This window comes from Accipiter gentilis, chromosome 2 (assembly GCF_929443795.1).
Source record: "Accipiter gentilis chromosome 2, bAccGen1.1, whole genome shotgun sequence".
Taxonomy (NCBI): Eukaryota; Metazoa; Chordata; class Aves; order Accipitriformes; family Accipitridae; genus Astur; species Astur gentilis.
In genome coordinates, this window is record NC_064881.1 from 19,289,189 (window position 1) to 19,302,713 (window position 13,525).

Consider the following 13,525-nt stretch of genomic DNA (forward strand, 5'->3'; position numbering starts at 1 on the left):
CAAGGCCACCCTACTGTTTCGTTAAGGGCTGCTGCGGTTTCTGTGGTGCCAGTCTCTCCGTTGCTCGAACCAGCTTAAACACTGCACAGTGGACGTGGGCACCAGCCCTGGCGCCTCCCAAACTTTGGTCCCGAAGCCGATCCAGGCTTTGGCCTGGGGTCTGCCTCTCTTTTAGGTACTGAGCCCTCTGAACCTTGTCTGTGTGCAAGCGGGCTCCGGGAGGAACTCCCACGTGAGCGACCCGTGAAGACTTCATTTTGTTTTAGGCTGCTTAAAGTGTTATTGGAAAATTTTGTGAGGCAGCTCAAGTGAGTGAAAATGATTTGCTTAGGATGAATGTAACCACCAGTGCATTACTTCACATAATCTAAACAGAGTTTCAGGCACACTTCATCTATCATTCCCTGAAAGAGAGAGGCTGAGTTAATGCTCTCTGACAAATATTATGTTTCTCAGGCAGCCCTGGTGCTGTCTTCCACGTTTCCTGACTCACTTTGATTAGATGTACAAACAGCACGAGTAAAACGCAGGTCGGGTTTTGCTGCTGGAAATGCAAAACAAGGGTACCATAAAGGCTCATCAACACCCCAGCGCTCTCCGTGCGAGACACCGAGCGCTCGGGAGATCGGAGATTCCTTCTCAGTGCTGTAAGATGAGTCACTTGGCTAATAACGATGATTTATCACAGCGTTTTAATAGCTCCCCAGGCTCTCTGCTGAAGGCCGGAGAGGGCAGGGTGTCACACCTCGGGACAGTTGCCTGCAGGGCGGGGGGAGCGGGGAGAGCGGGGCCGACGTCCAGCGGCGAGGGAGCATCGCTCGGAGGGCGGCCGGAGAAGCCCTGGAGGGAGGCAGGGAAGGTAGAGCCACCGACGGGCTCCTGACCTAACGTTCATGTCAGGGACAGGGCTTGGAGCTGGTAACGAAGAGGGAAAGCTCCATCTCCTCCGCGCTCCTCCTTGCCTTTGCTACAAAAAGGTGTGTGACGAGCAAGCCTCTTGGTGCTACGGCCTCTGTAGTGGATGATCAAGGGGGTTAAATTTGCCTTAAGAGCACCCAAAGCCTCAAATGTATTTCTTAATTAGCTCTAAGTGGGCCCACAGCCACATCTCTGGGCATGTGTACAAAAAAGTAATCAGAAGAAAACTGGAACACTTCTTTCCAAACACGAAAACCTCCCACATCCATCAAACTGCGATTCCCCTAAAGTCAGTCCTCACTGCTTGCTTTCCCAGAAAGGAGCATTACAGAGCAACTTGGAAGTCAGCAAACAACGTACAAGGCACACATCTTCACTATATTTCTAATCCAAAGGGCTCGGAGGTTAACTGAGAGCTGGCAGGAAAAACAAAACAGAATTTTCTCTATCTGGTTTCCCTGATACAATCATACTAAAGCGTTGGCTGGAGGAGCAAAGGCTTTTAAGGCGGCGCTCCGGAGCGCGGGGCTTGTGCCCTATCTTTGGATCCTCGCTCATTTGTTTGAGCAGGAGAGTACAAACGGAGCCACTCCACCTCCCCCAGGCTGTCCAGGGAGGCAAGCACAGCTCTGCCCTGTGGACCTACGCAGTGACATTCGGGTTTTCAGCTCCAGGGGTCTGAGATGCAGTAACCCACACCGACGGACAGCTTGGGAGCACCCAGAAAGGCCGCAGCTAGAGCTGGGTGGGCACCACATACCTCCCTACGACACGTTGCAGGTTTTAAAAACATATTTCACAGGGCAGATCAAGACAACAAATTAAAAGTCTCAATCCAAAATAAAACCCATGGCGCTGATGGTTAAAAACTTTATGACCAAAACCGTGTTATATTTAATTCTGATACCTAATTTCAATCATTATGATATATTTTCAGTATTTATCTTCTCTTCTTTTTTTACAAAACCCTCAAATTTCAAAATGAAAATCAATTAAACCTAAGTTAGCCCCTTCTGACTTCAAACAAATAAAAAAATAGTATGTTTTCACAATTTACCAATGTTTTTGAAATGCTGATTTTCTTGTGAGTGATTTATATTTTGATGAATCAGTGTTTTCTGATGAAAAAACTCTTTCTGTAAAAAAATATTTTAAAATCCAATGAGCATGTGCCGATGCTTCTTTGATTTTATCAAGCAGTTAAAAGCAGTGGCCTCATGAAGATGTCATGTAGTAGTGACTACAAAGCTCTCTTGGCTTCCTGGGTGGTAAAGAAATGGAAAGCTATAAGTCATTAAGCATGATTTTACTTTTTTTTTATAGAACACCCCCCCCCCCCCCCCCATAAGAATGGTGACTGCTATCCAGAAACATCTTTCAGGCTGCTAACTTGTCACTTGTTATAATTAAGCACACAATATATATATACCGATTAACCGAAACTCAGACTTTTATTTTTTGCACTAGGAAGTAAGAGCCTATTCCTACTGTCTTCTCTAGCAGATATCCAATTTACGTTTCTATTGAATATTGAGATGGGGAGAAGAGCATCCCAGGGTCAGTGGTATTGTCTTACATTGGTTGTAGCAGGGGGGTCTTCTATTGTATTTGGTGAAATCCTTATATAAAGAGAGCAAACATTTTTAACGGGAAAAGGAGAAAAATAGTAAACAAAAAGACTGTCACTGCTAGGAAATCATAAATAGCCATGGTTGTAAGCCATGGCAACAGAGAAATATTCAAGTTGGATTTAACCGCCCCTGGAGATTGCCACACCAAAACGGTGTGGGTGGGGGACCTGGGTATGGACAGCTGAGGTTTTGCCCAGTCAGGCACCACTTCAGCAGCCAAATCTGTGGTCAGGATAAATTTACAAAAGAGAACGCAATTTCTTAAGGGTTGGTTTCTACACTTAGCGAAGACCCTCTGGCGTGTTACGGGCTGATGCAGGAGGGGCGGGAGGAGGGCTGACGGTCCAGTCGCTGACTCGGCATCCACGATCAGCTGGCTGCTTACCCTGCCCTGCTGTCCCCGCGGGAAGGGTAAATTGGCTTCCCTGGAGCCTGCTTCAACCTTCTGCGGGTGAACGTTAACATCTGAAGCTCCCTGAGCACAGCGAGGCGCTGTGTTGGGTGTCACTGCTCCGTGCAGAGAGAGGAGACCTTCTGGCAGCCTGGAGCCTTGGCCAAGGTCAGAATGACAGAGAAAGAAATGAAGGCGAATCTTAGTCTGCACTGGCAATTGAATTAACTTAGGAGTTATGAAGAACAGGCTACTGTTTTCTGTGCTTCCCTCCTTCTCGATGGGGACTTGCTTTCCTTTAGTCTACCCATTGTATTGACTATGCCTGAATTGTCTTCAACTTGCTGTCTACACCGAACCACACCTGGAAGGTGACTTCAGGCTCTCTGAAGTAAAAATGGACCTTTCCTTTGCTTTCAATGATCTGTGGGACTTGCTGCTATAGTCGTTACAATGCTGTTGCTTCTATGCAGTTAAGAATTAGCCAAACAGCAAAATATGAGAGGGGGATGAAGAATCACTGGCAGGTTTCAGGGCAGCTACACCGTCCCTCCACTCCTGTGGCTGCGAGCTGTGCTACCGATACTGCCGGGTACCAACACGTGACATTACAGAAAGGGCATGCACAAGGCTCCGCAACTCCGAAAGCCTCTCAGGAAACATCATATGGCTTCAATTTGGGAAAGACCACACACGTTACAGTACTTGTGGCACCTGCTACTCGTTTCTTGCCAGTCACTGCTTTGCTTTGCTTTGCTGGTTCTGGTGTAGAAGGTGATCTTGAAAAATCTTCTTATTGTGATAACAATACCACAGTAATGCGTATTCTTCTCCTTATAGACATCCCGAGGGTGTCTTGCAGGAAGAGCACAGGCCACTGAACCAGCGAAAGCCAAACAGTTGGTAAAAGTTCAGCTTCTGCAGCAGGTTAGAAGTTTCCCAGCGGATTAGGTCCAACATCACTTTTGGCGGTTATTTTTGTCCTGGAAGACATAACTCATGCCGCAGCACCGGTTGTTTGGTTTTCCTTGCTGCTGCTCTGCCCAGCGCACCCCACAAACGGAGCCAGGGAAGTCAGGGGGGTCCACTCTGCAGCACCAGTTGTGCTTCACAGCCCCATGTCTCCTGTCCAGGCTGGACCACCTGCTCACTGGTGCTGCGCACCAGGGAGGTGCGCAGGGAGAACGGCAATGCCCACGTGCCGCCACCAGTGCCCTGGGAATAGCTTGTGCCATGTGACCCCTGGCAAAAACTGAGCAAATCGCCCAGCTGCCCCCAGAAGGAGCCCAACCAACTTATAATTATGGATAGCAGGGTGCTGACATAAGATGGACGCCACTAATGACAACACTAATGCTGCCACAACTAGGATGCCTTCTATCTTGCTTCCCTGGGAAAATGAGCTTGCTGATAGAAACCGAGAAACAAGTGCTGTGCTAGCACGGAGGTCCTGGCAGTAAACAGAAACTTGCTGTATTTTGAACAGCGAGGGACCATATAGTCTACTCACACGTTGAAAGAAGTACAGGTTTGCTGCTCCCTCATCTAAGAATGCGCTTGTTGGGGGATTGTGTAACACAGGGCAAAATGTTGCTGGCAGTTCTCCTCTGGATGTGTTCAGACATCCCACACGTGCTTTGAAGTCCGGCACAATTTGCTGGAAGGTTTGCATGAACCTCTCAGGCATTTCCAAAGTTTTATCGGGCCGGGAATACCATACCTGAACTAAGGTGCAACCAGCCGTGTGTGTCCCCAGGCAGGGACCAGGATTGTCACCTGCAGTCAGTAGGCCCTTCAAGCATTTTCTAAACTCCTAGGCAATGTGAAGGGTAACTGTGGCAGAAAAGTAGGGAAAACTTACTGTAAAAACTTACCGTAATAGCTAAAAAAAGGAGCACCTGAAATAAACTACCCTAAGGCTCTCTCTCGCCATTTGAGTAAAACAGCAGAGCAGCAATGTGTCCCACTGTGGGGGTGCAGGTGAACAGCTGGACCTGGAGAGCACGGGACAGGGCTGGGAGCAGGTTGCCTGGGCTGGCTGGGGGCTCCAGTCCCATCGCAGCCCAGGTGTGGCTTTCAGTGCGACTGAACGAGGATTGCCACCCGCAGGTGAGATTCCCGAAGGAATGATCTCCTGAGAGAAACTGAGATCTCATGGAAATTAACAGTGGATTTATCGCTGGGGCCAGAAAGACCATTCCACTTTTTAATTTGCTGTTGTCTAATGCAGCACCATTTAAATGCATACATTAGGGCAGACCAAGAGTTGGGATGACACAAAAGGACTGCGGGTGCCGAATCTAAGAATGAACAACCCTGCTTTAATTTTGCTTTAGTCTTACTGAAGCATTTCACCTTTCATGACCCCAACTATTTAGATACACTATAAAACAAACAAAATATCCAAGCTTAAGTGATGTTTATTTTTATTTTCTTCAGCCTCTCTTATTTCTCTCTAGGTAGACATTTCAACTTTTTCTAAAGCCTAAGAGGAAAGAAATCCACAGGCCTAGAAATGTACTATTACTTGATTTCATAATTCAAGAGTAAGCTATTTACCAATCATTTGGTCTTTATGTAAAGGCTATTTTGTAAAGTAGGATTGTAGGCATTAAAAAGCAGACTTTTACATCAGAAAATACGCATGCTGGAGCTAAGATTCTATTGTTTATCTCTAGAGTCATTAATACATGTTTTATAAGTTCCTCAGGAATAATTTGTGCATTGTTGTGTTTATTCAGATAAGTGGATGATGCTTTTATGACTCTGCTGGAAAACAAACAAAGCTCCCTGGTGACTCACAGTCCTTGTTGTGGACTATTGGCTCCATCCTTAATTGCCCCAGCACCCCTTGCCTTTTCTTTCACCAGTCAAACTTAAGAAGCTTTATAGCATTGGTAACTTTGCTGTCCCAAACCCAGAGATCACAAGTGCCCTCTAAGCTAGCACCTTTCACGTTGTCTCCTCTCATTTTAAGTTAGGCCATAATTGTATACAGCCCCCAGGTTGGGTCAGATACGCTTTATATTTGCACGTCCTCCTCCTCATCCTCCACTCACTACTCCACACTGATCTTTCTTAGCCTCTTTGTCCATGTCTATAGTGTAAACAGTTAAGAAAATAGATTCTTTAACAGTGCGCGTTCAGTTGCTCATGCTTTCCGGAGAAACCCAGATTGGGCACCTCAGGGGAAGCCTCAGGTGTGCCCTGGCCAGGAAGGGGTACTGAGGGGTGGCACCCCTTGTGCCACCCTGTGTCTGACCTCTCCCTGCGGTGACAACCATCATACAACTGATCTCAGGCAGAGAAGACATCACAGATCCACCTCAGCTGCTGCAAAGGCAGATGGGAAAGCGATAACTGGGTTTGGTCTAAGGGAGGAATAGACACCGGGAACCACCAGGTCACGGGAGGCTTCCCAGCTTCAGGCCACAGCTGATGCTGTGGCTTGAAGGCAGCAGAGGTGTGCTCCGGCAGTCACCTTCACTTTCTAAGATCCCTTAATAGTGTTTAGCAATGCATATTTCTGCCTTGCCTTTCTGTAACAAGTTTTAGTAGGAAACACATGCTTTCACTTCCCCAGCTGTTTTTGCTTGCTTGTAGCAGCCTGACTTTTGGATCGCCCTCAGTCCTTCCACAACACCCCGCCTGTCTGGTGGGCAGGAGGCTGAAGGTGCAGGCTTTTGATTGCGGTCATCTGTCTCTGTTTCGTCTGACGCAATTGTAGCACGTATTTTACATCCCCCAGTACTTATCTGCTTAGGTTACGGAATAACAGAGACCTTTTCAAAGCAAAATATCATTTATTTGAGTCAGATGAAGGAACGAAGAGAGTAGTGAAATCTTTTGGCTAGTTTTATGTATTAATGAAGAAACATGAAATAACAGGGGTTTTTACATGCTTAGAAAGAAAGTCTTACTGTAACTAGCAAGGGAACAAGTTGGAATGAAATGAAATCAGTCCGACTCCATTAATTATCAAAGTTTGTTGGGTTGAAGTTCAAGGCTGTAGTAATGCAGAATTCCCTAACTTTTCTTTCGTGTGTGAAACTTGTTCGCAAAGCAGTACGCATTTTACAGGACTATCAGCTAGCTTTCTTAAGGGAGAAATAGTTGATGCCCAAACTTAGACCAGATACGGATTTGAAATGCTAATCCTCAGTCTTCCCAAAACCAAATGAGGTAAGCATGCACAGAGCATCCTGCAAGCTTACTAGAGCCGTGTCGCGTTTTCTTTTGCTGCATATTGACAACAGCCTGGCTAAAATCCAACAAGAGGAGGCCTCTCTCCCAGGTGGGCCCTTTGAGTGCCAGACTCCAGCCAGTCCCCCACAACTTCGGGGAGAGGTGCCCCTCTGCCCACTGACTACTCTACCTGGGGACGGGGGGCACACCATCACCCCGTGTACTGATTGCCACTCTCACAAGTATGGAACACTTGCCATCGATTTTTTATATATAATATTTGTGGCCATATATTGTATATATGATACATATACTAAACAAAATATATATTATATGTAATATGTATATATGTAGGTAAACATAAAGACTATTTCATTATACACGTGTGGTGTATTATTACAGTCAGATGGTCAGATATGAACGCATGCATACAGTAGCCTACACTTTTGTTTAGCTCAAAGAAGTTGCCTCTGCTTCCTCCAGACAGCAAACTAGTCTGTTTTCTGTCTGCATGAAACAGAGAGGCAACGTCTTAAAAGCTGTATGCTTGCGCAGTGTCAGAGCAAGGATCCAACCCTTCTGCAACTCCATCAAGCCAAGGTGTTGCCTCTGCTGAACAGAGCAGTATTGCTCTGAGGAGAAATTTGCTTTTAGGTATCCATTTGGTCCAAGAGCATTTTAGAAATGCTGATGCCCTTGTGGGCAAGGCCAGACAAAGCCACCTCCTGGCCAGACACCAGACAAAACCACTAGCACAGTCCTTAACTTGAGAATAAACAAAGTGAGGCCTCACAGTACATAAAATGCCCCTGCAGACTGTCGAGGCTACAGGCAAACCTCAGTACGTTTCTCTTTCTACACTAAAAGTTAAATTTCATAGCAAAATTAGCAACTGTATTACAAATTTCTGTGCTGGAGAGCAATGGATGCAGTTTATTACTGCTCTGCTTTTGGTAGAGGCTGACCACGGTGGTAACCAAAACAGCTTTGGGCCAATAGCAGGATGAAGGAACAGCATTCTCACATTTTATCTTTTTCTTCTCTAAGTGAACCACATCCCATGTGTCTTAGTAAATGTGAGAAATGAGCCTGTGCTGAACTGCAACAATGCTGGGTTTTGACTAGAACAAATAGTTCTTTGGTTCCTCTTAATCCCAGCAAGATGCTCCCCGTTGTACTCAGACTGGGCCAGTGGTGTCTTGGGGCTTTCAGTCCTTTTTAGTGTGATCAAACTAATGTCACTGTTACTCCCAGTTTATCTCCCTTCTTTTTTCTCCAAGTTACTGGCTTGTTTGAACTTTCTGTTTTTCACAATCCCCAGTTTCCTGCTGCTGATTGATTTTAGACTGCAGTCACCTCTCCGGATAAATATTAACAAGGCTATTGCTCATTTCTGAAATGAATAGCTTTAAACTTTGCTCTGCTTTCTAAGCTGTGATTCCCCATCATGAAACAACATAAAATGCACTGCTTCTCACCACTTGCATTACTTCCCATCTTGACTTCTAAGCCAAGTCTTACCATTGCTGAGCTTTCTCCCTGCCTGAGCTACTCGGTCAAGTGTCTGAAGCACCTTCTCTTGCGATTACTGTGGCATTGCCTTGTTGCATTTCTGTAAGGATGCCAACACCTTTACCTAGCAGGTTCAGATATGCTTGAGTGGCCTGTGCACAGACCAACCCATGCACAGTTTCACAAGGAGCTCTCTTGCACTTCAAGTGCCAGTACTGATTTACACCTTGGCACCACCCAGTCTATTTTTACTGCTCAGAAAACGCGGCCTTTAAGCAGTACTCTTACTTTTGGTATCAAAGATTTTCTCAAATCCTGTGCCATCCTTTATAGCTTCTCAGTCATTTCAAAAGGAAAGCTCAAAAGACTCTGCTGCTGTGTGTAACTCCAGGGAGAGGTTTGCTACACTCCTATGTTTTCTCCATTCATCACTGGTAACACGGGCCCAATTCCTGCCCACAGTGGGACCCCTTCTATCAGACAGTCATTGTAAAGATACCTTACAACTGACACATGCTATGTTGCAGCCTAAGTGATTCCTTACACTGACAGGGTGGGGTGAAAGGACATTTAACCTACAGGAAAATCTGGCTCTGCTTTCTTCTCTTGGGTCCTCCAATATGGATTAGGGATGTTTTCTCACCTCCTTTTCTTTCTCTCGCTACACAATCTCGTTACGGGCATTTCATCTTACAAAACGAAAACCTAAGGAGTTAGGGGGACCACCACTTTGTTCATTCAGATTTCTTTTCTTCCTCAATACATGTAGCTCCCAAGGTTTTAAAATCCTTCCTGGCCGATTTCAGTGGGGTGATTCTCCTCTACCTATCCACTAGAATCCAATTTTTCACATAGCAGGTACTGTCTGGAGATCTGAAAGTATGACATTTTGGCGTGAAATGTTTTACAAAGCCACATCTTCAGTATGATACAGATAAGAAAATAGTATTATACAACAGAGTAAAAGGAATGCAAGGCTGTTTCTCTGGAGACAAAATGTCAGTCAAAAAACAACGGAGGCTTACTTACAGAGTGGCTCTGTCTTCGTTCCAGCAGCATAAGATCATATAAAGAACACAAACATGCACACTAGAAAGCTTGAAACAAGTTGTTTCCTACTTACTGGGGTTTCCAGCCCTTAAAACAGTCTCACTCTAGTCCACATCAAGTTTGGGCACTTCAGGTTTTCTCATAAGGATGCATGTTATTGCTCCAGCTGATTTTAATTCACTTGGGCAAAGTATTTTGCTAGTCAGTCCTTCTCAGCAAGAGTCTGATGCATTCACTAGAAAGCCCAGGCATCTGGACTTTTAGTTTCAGCCAAGGACTGCCAGCTTGTTTCAGGCTGCCAAATCATACAGTAATTGCAAGCATTTCTTGTCCCAAACTGTGACCTTGCAGTGTGTCACACAGGTGAGGCACAAATCAAACCTCCCAGCAAGAACTCTTGGGGATGGCCCTGGTTTTGGTGGATGGAGATGGTACCATTGCCTGACTCACGCTGGCGTTCGCTTTGAGAAAACATTGCCAGTGCTGCCTGAGCAGCAGGAAAGAGCTGGAATATTTACTCTCACTATCAGAAATATTCGATATACACTGCTGAGAAAGGTTGACGACGTACGCTACAGAACTGTCCACACCCTGAACGAAGAGCAGGTGGTCTTTCCATGCAGATTAAAGGGAAGTGAGCGAAGAAGACTGGGTAGAGATTACACCCATCAGAGTTTGCAGATACTGTATTCACAGCGAAAGATCAATTTCAGATGAATTTATCCATGTTAATTCCCATGTGTTAATTTTAGAAATTCCCATGATGACACTTTGAGTTAACATACATGGGACACAACTAACAGGACTGCTTCTAGAGGTTGCTGAAATGGCCCAATAGCTTCACCTCGGCCTACACAATTCTCTTCAAACACTACTGTGATTTGTATTCCAATTGATACTACTTGTATTACGTTTCTTAAGCTCTGTACTTTTGTACTTAGACTCTATTAGATATTTCTATCACATGGCAATTAAATAATTTTAGTCTGATGATTTCCACAGAAAGTTAAGTAACTAATTCAATGTTGTAATATTAGCTAATTATAAAATACCTTCTGTCTTCCCATATAAAAGCTGTTGATCAAAATTGCGTTTTCTTTCCATACTAATTAACATGTGGGTGGTTTAACTGTTTTCTATCCACTGTTATTTCTGTATCTGCTGAGAACTGCTCTCTCGCGAAGCTGGAAGGCCAGGTCCTAACTTTGCATCTCTACCGTAAACTGCAGGAAACACCTTTTTTAGACTTCTGTGTCTTCTTCCAGCAACTGGCCAATTTTGGTTCTGCAGAGCACCATGAAAAGTCCTGCTCTGGAGGCACTCAAGGATGGCTGAATTAACAGGTGCTCTCTCTATGCCAACCACCACAAACTTTTCTTCTAGCCTTGATTTGTATAGTCCTACTGTCGCCACAATGGAAATGACCAGTTCTCTGTCAGTGTGTCCTGATGGCCATGGTAGCCTGAGAATGCATACCAAACTCAGCAGCAACCACCTAAACCAATGTATCGATAAATCCTAATATCTATTCAACTACATATTTGTGTACAGACTACTGAGTAAACAATCTATATGCGGCATTTTTTCCTTAAATCCTTAGATGTATTTATCTTTATAAATGGTTTTATGACACAGCGTGGAGTTTGTCAGAAGCACCTGCGTTGTCAAAATCACTTCTGTATACGATGATATGGATTGGCTTTTTAATCATGACCCACACTGGATGTCCAAGCTGAACAGTCACACTAATTTGTGGAAGAGCAATTTCTAAGAATTTTAACAGGCTGTGAACCTGCTAAGGCTATGTCACAGAAAAGAAAAGAAAACAAAACCATGCAGGCAAACTATGCAATGGTGTTAGGGTCAGCTTTGGATGTCTATGGGGTAAGGGTGGACATGGTCATCCATATTTTCCACCATAATGACAGCTGCTAAATGAATGAAAGAAGTGAAGCCTGAGGGGGGGGGGGGGGGGGGGGGGCGGGGAACAAAACCCAAAGAAAAAGTTTCTCAAATTGTAAGTTACCTGCTCAGAAAAGCTGAGAGGCTGCCGCGTATAAGTGTCTTAGAGTTCTGTTTAAAGAGGCTTGAAAGGCTCAAAACTATGAATGCTGACTACTTCACTTCTGCTATAACTGTACTGCTGTTCCTCTTCACTTAAAACTATGCATTTAGGCCCAATTTACTTATTCAAAAATGTTATCACTCACTGCCATCTAGTGTTAATGGTACAGATTGTCAGGAATTTAAAATTGTTTTTCTGCCCTTAAGAATTAAAAAAAAAAATAAAAAAATTTACATTTTTCAAGTTTGGCCTTATCCTGACAACCTGGACATTCCTATTTCCACTGACAGAGGGAGCTGCAGATGCACAGCAGCTCAGAAAATCTGAACAGTTTATTTACAGGAATAGACCTGAGTTTAGAGGCCACAATGCAATTTCAATGACTACAGTTAACTTCAAGTTTACTTTCTTTCTTCTGACTCTGCTTACTGGTTCTCCCCGTGTTTCACTGTGTCATACCAGAATTGGCCCTGAAGCAGAGCCCACAGTTGCTCCTCCTGCAGCCTGCAGGGCGATGCAGGGTTCTTTGCAGCACATGTTCCTCATCCCCTCGGTGTCAAGACAAAACTGGAGACGCTGTTATGCTCCACTATCCATGCAACACATTTCTTTCCACCTGGGTATGCGAGAGTGACTACTCACCAGATCTCAAAAGCACAGTTAGAATGTGATCCAGAGGCAGACTTAAGGATGGGGCCTCTGGGGCACCCAGGAACGCACCTGTGGACACAGTCACACAGCAGTGCGTATGTCCCTGCCCTCAATTTGCCATTTGAACGGAGTAGCCAAGTGCTTATTTTCTGCCTCAAACTATTAAACTATTACAGACACACTTAAATGCAAAATGCCTGTGCAGACTCTGGAAGGCAAACCCAGAACAGAACTTCAGTTGTAACAGCAAACATCTTTCAGTTACAACTGGTGTGGATTTATGCCACAGGATTCAAAGGTATCAATGAATCTTGCTAGTAAAGAGAAACTCCGAATGCCTCATGAATCTCTACAGATGCCATCCACCATTTGATACTAAGCAACCGTTCACTTTAGTAAGTGTAGTAGAACAGGCAAAACCAGTGATAACCTCCTCCTTTTTCTATTTTACCAGGCAAGGATTTAAAGTCTTAAAGCTGGAATAAGGCAGTTGGGTGTGAAAGCATTTTCCCTACTGAAGGTGTGTTATCCATGGCAATTTTAAGGCAGATGTCTCACTAATTTACAGTGCATCTTCCTGTGTTTTCTGAAGATTGGACAAGTTCTGTACAGTGTGAATTACGTTCTGGTGGCTACCTTTTAAATAAACAGGAATCATAACTGTTCTTTACATGAAGAATTAATGTATATTAAGCTCTTAAAGAAAACGTCTGAATTCAAAAGCAGACCAGAGAGCGTTACAACCACATATAGTCATAATTATTTTATTAGCACTGTTTTTGAAACAAATATACTCAGGTACTTAAACACAGCTTAATTCATGTTTATTTCCACATTTGATATATTACTGTATATTACATAATGCACTGAATATCCAGTAAATAAATAATAAAACCAAAGTGCAGATTAAAGTAGCAAGGTCAGTTTTAGGTTATCAGGAAGGCCAAAATCACATTAGCAGTCTAAGGACAGGAAGTTGTAAATGACTTAATATTTAATATGTCATTCTATCGTTGCTACATGCATCCTAGTACAAATGATCCCTCTAAGAATTGCATACAGTTATCTACAAAAGAAAACAGTCCTTCTCCTACCTTACATTTCTGTGATCTTTTTATTTCT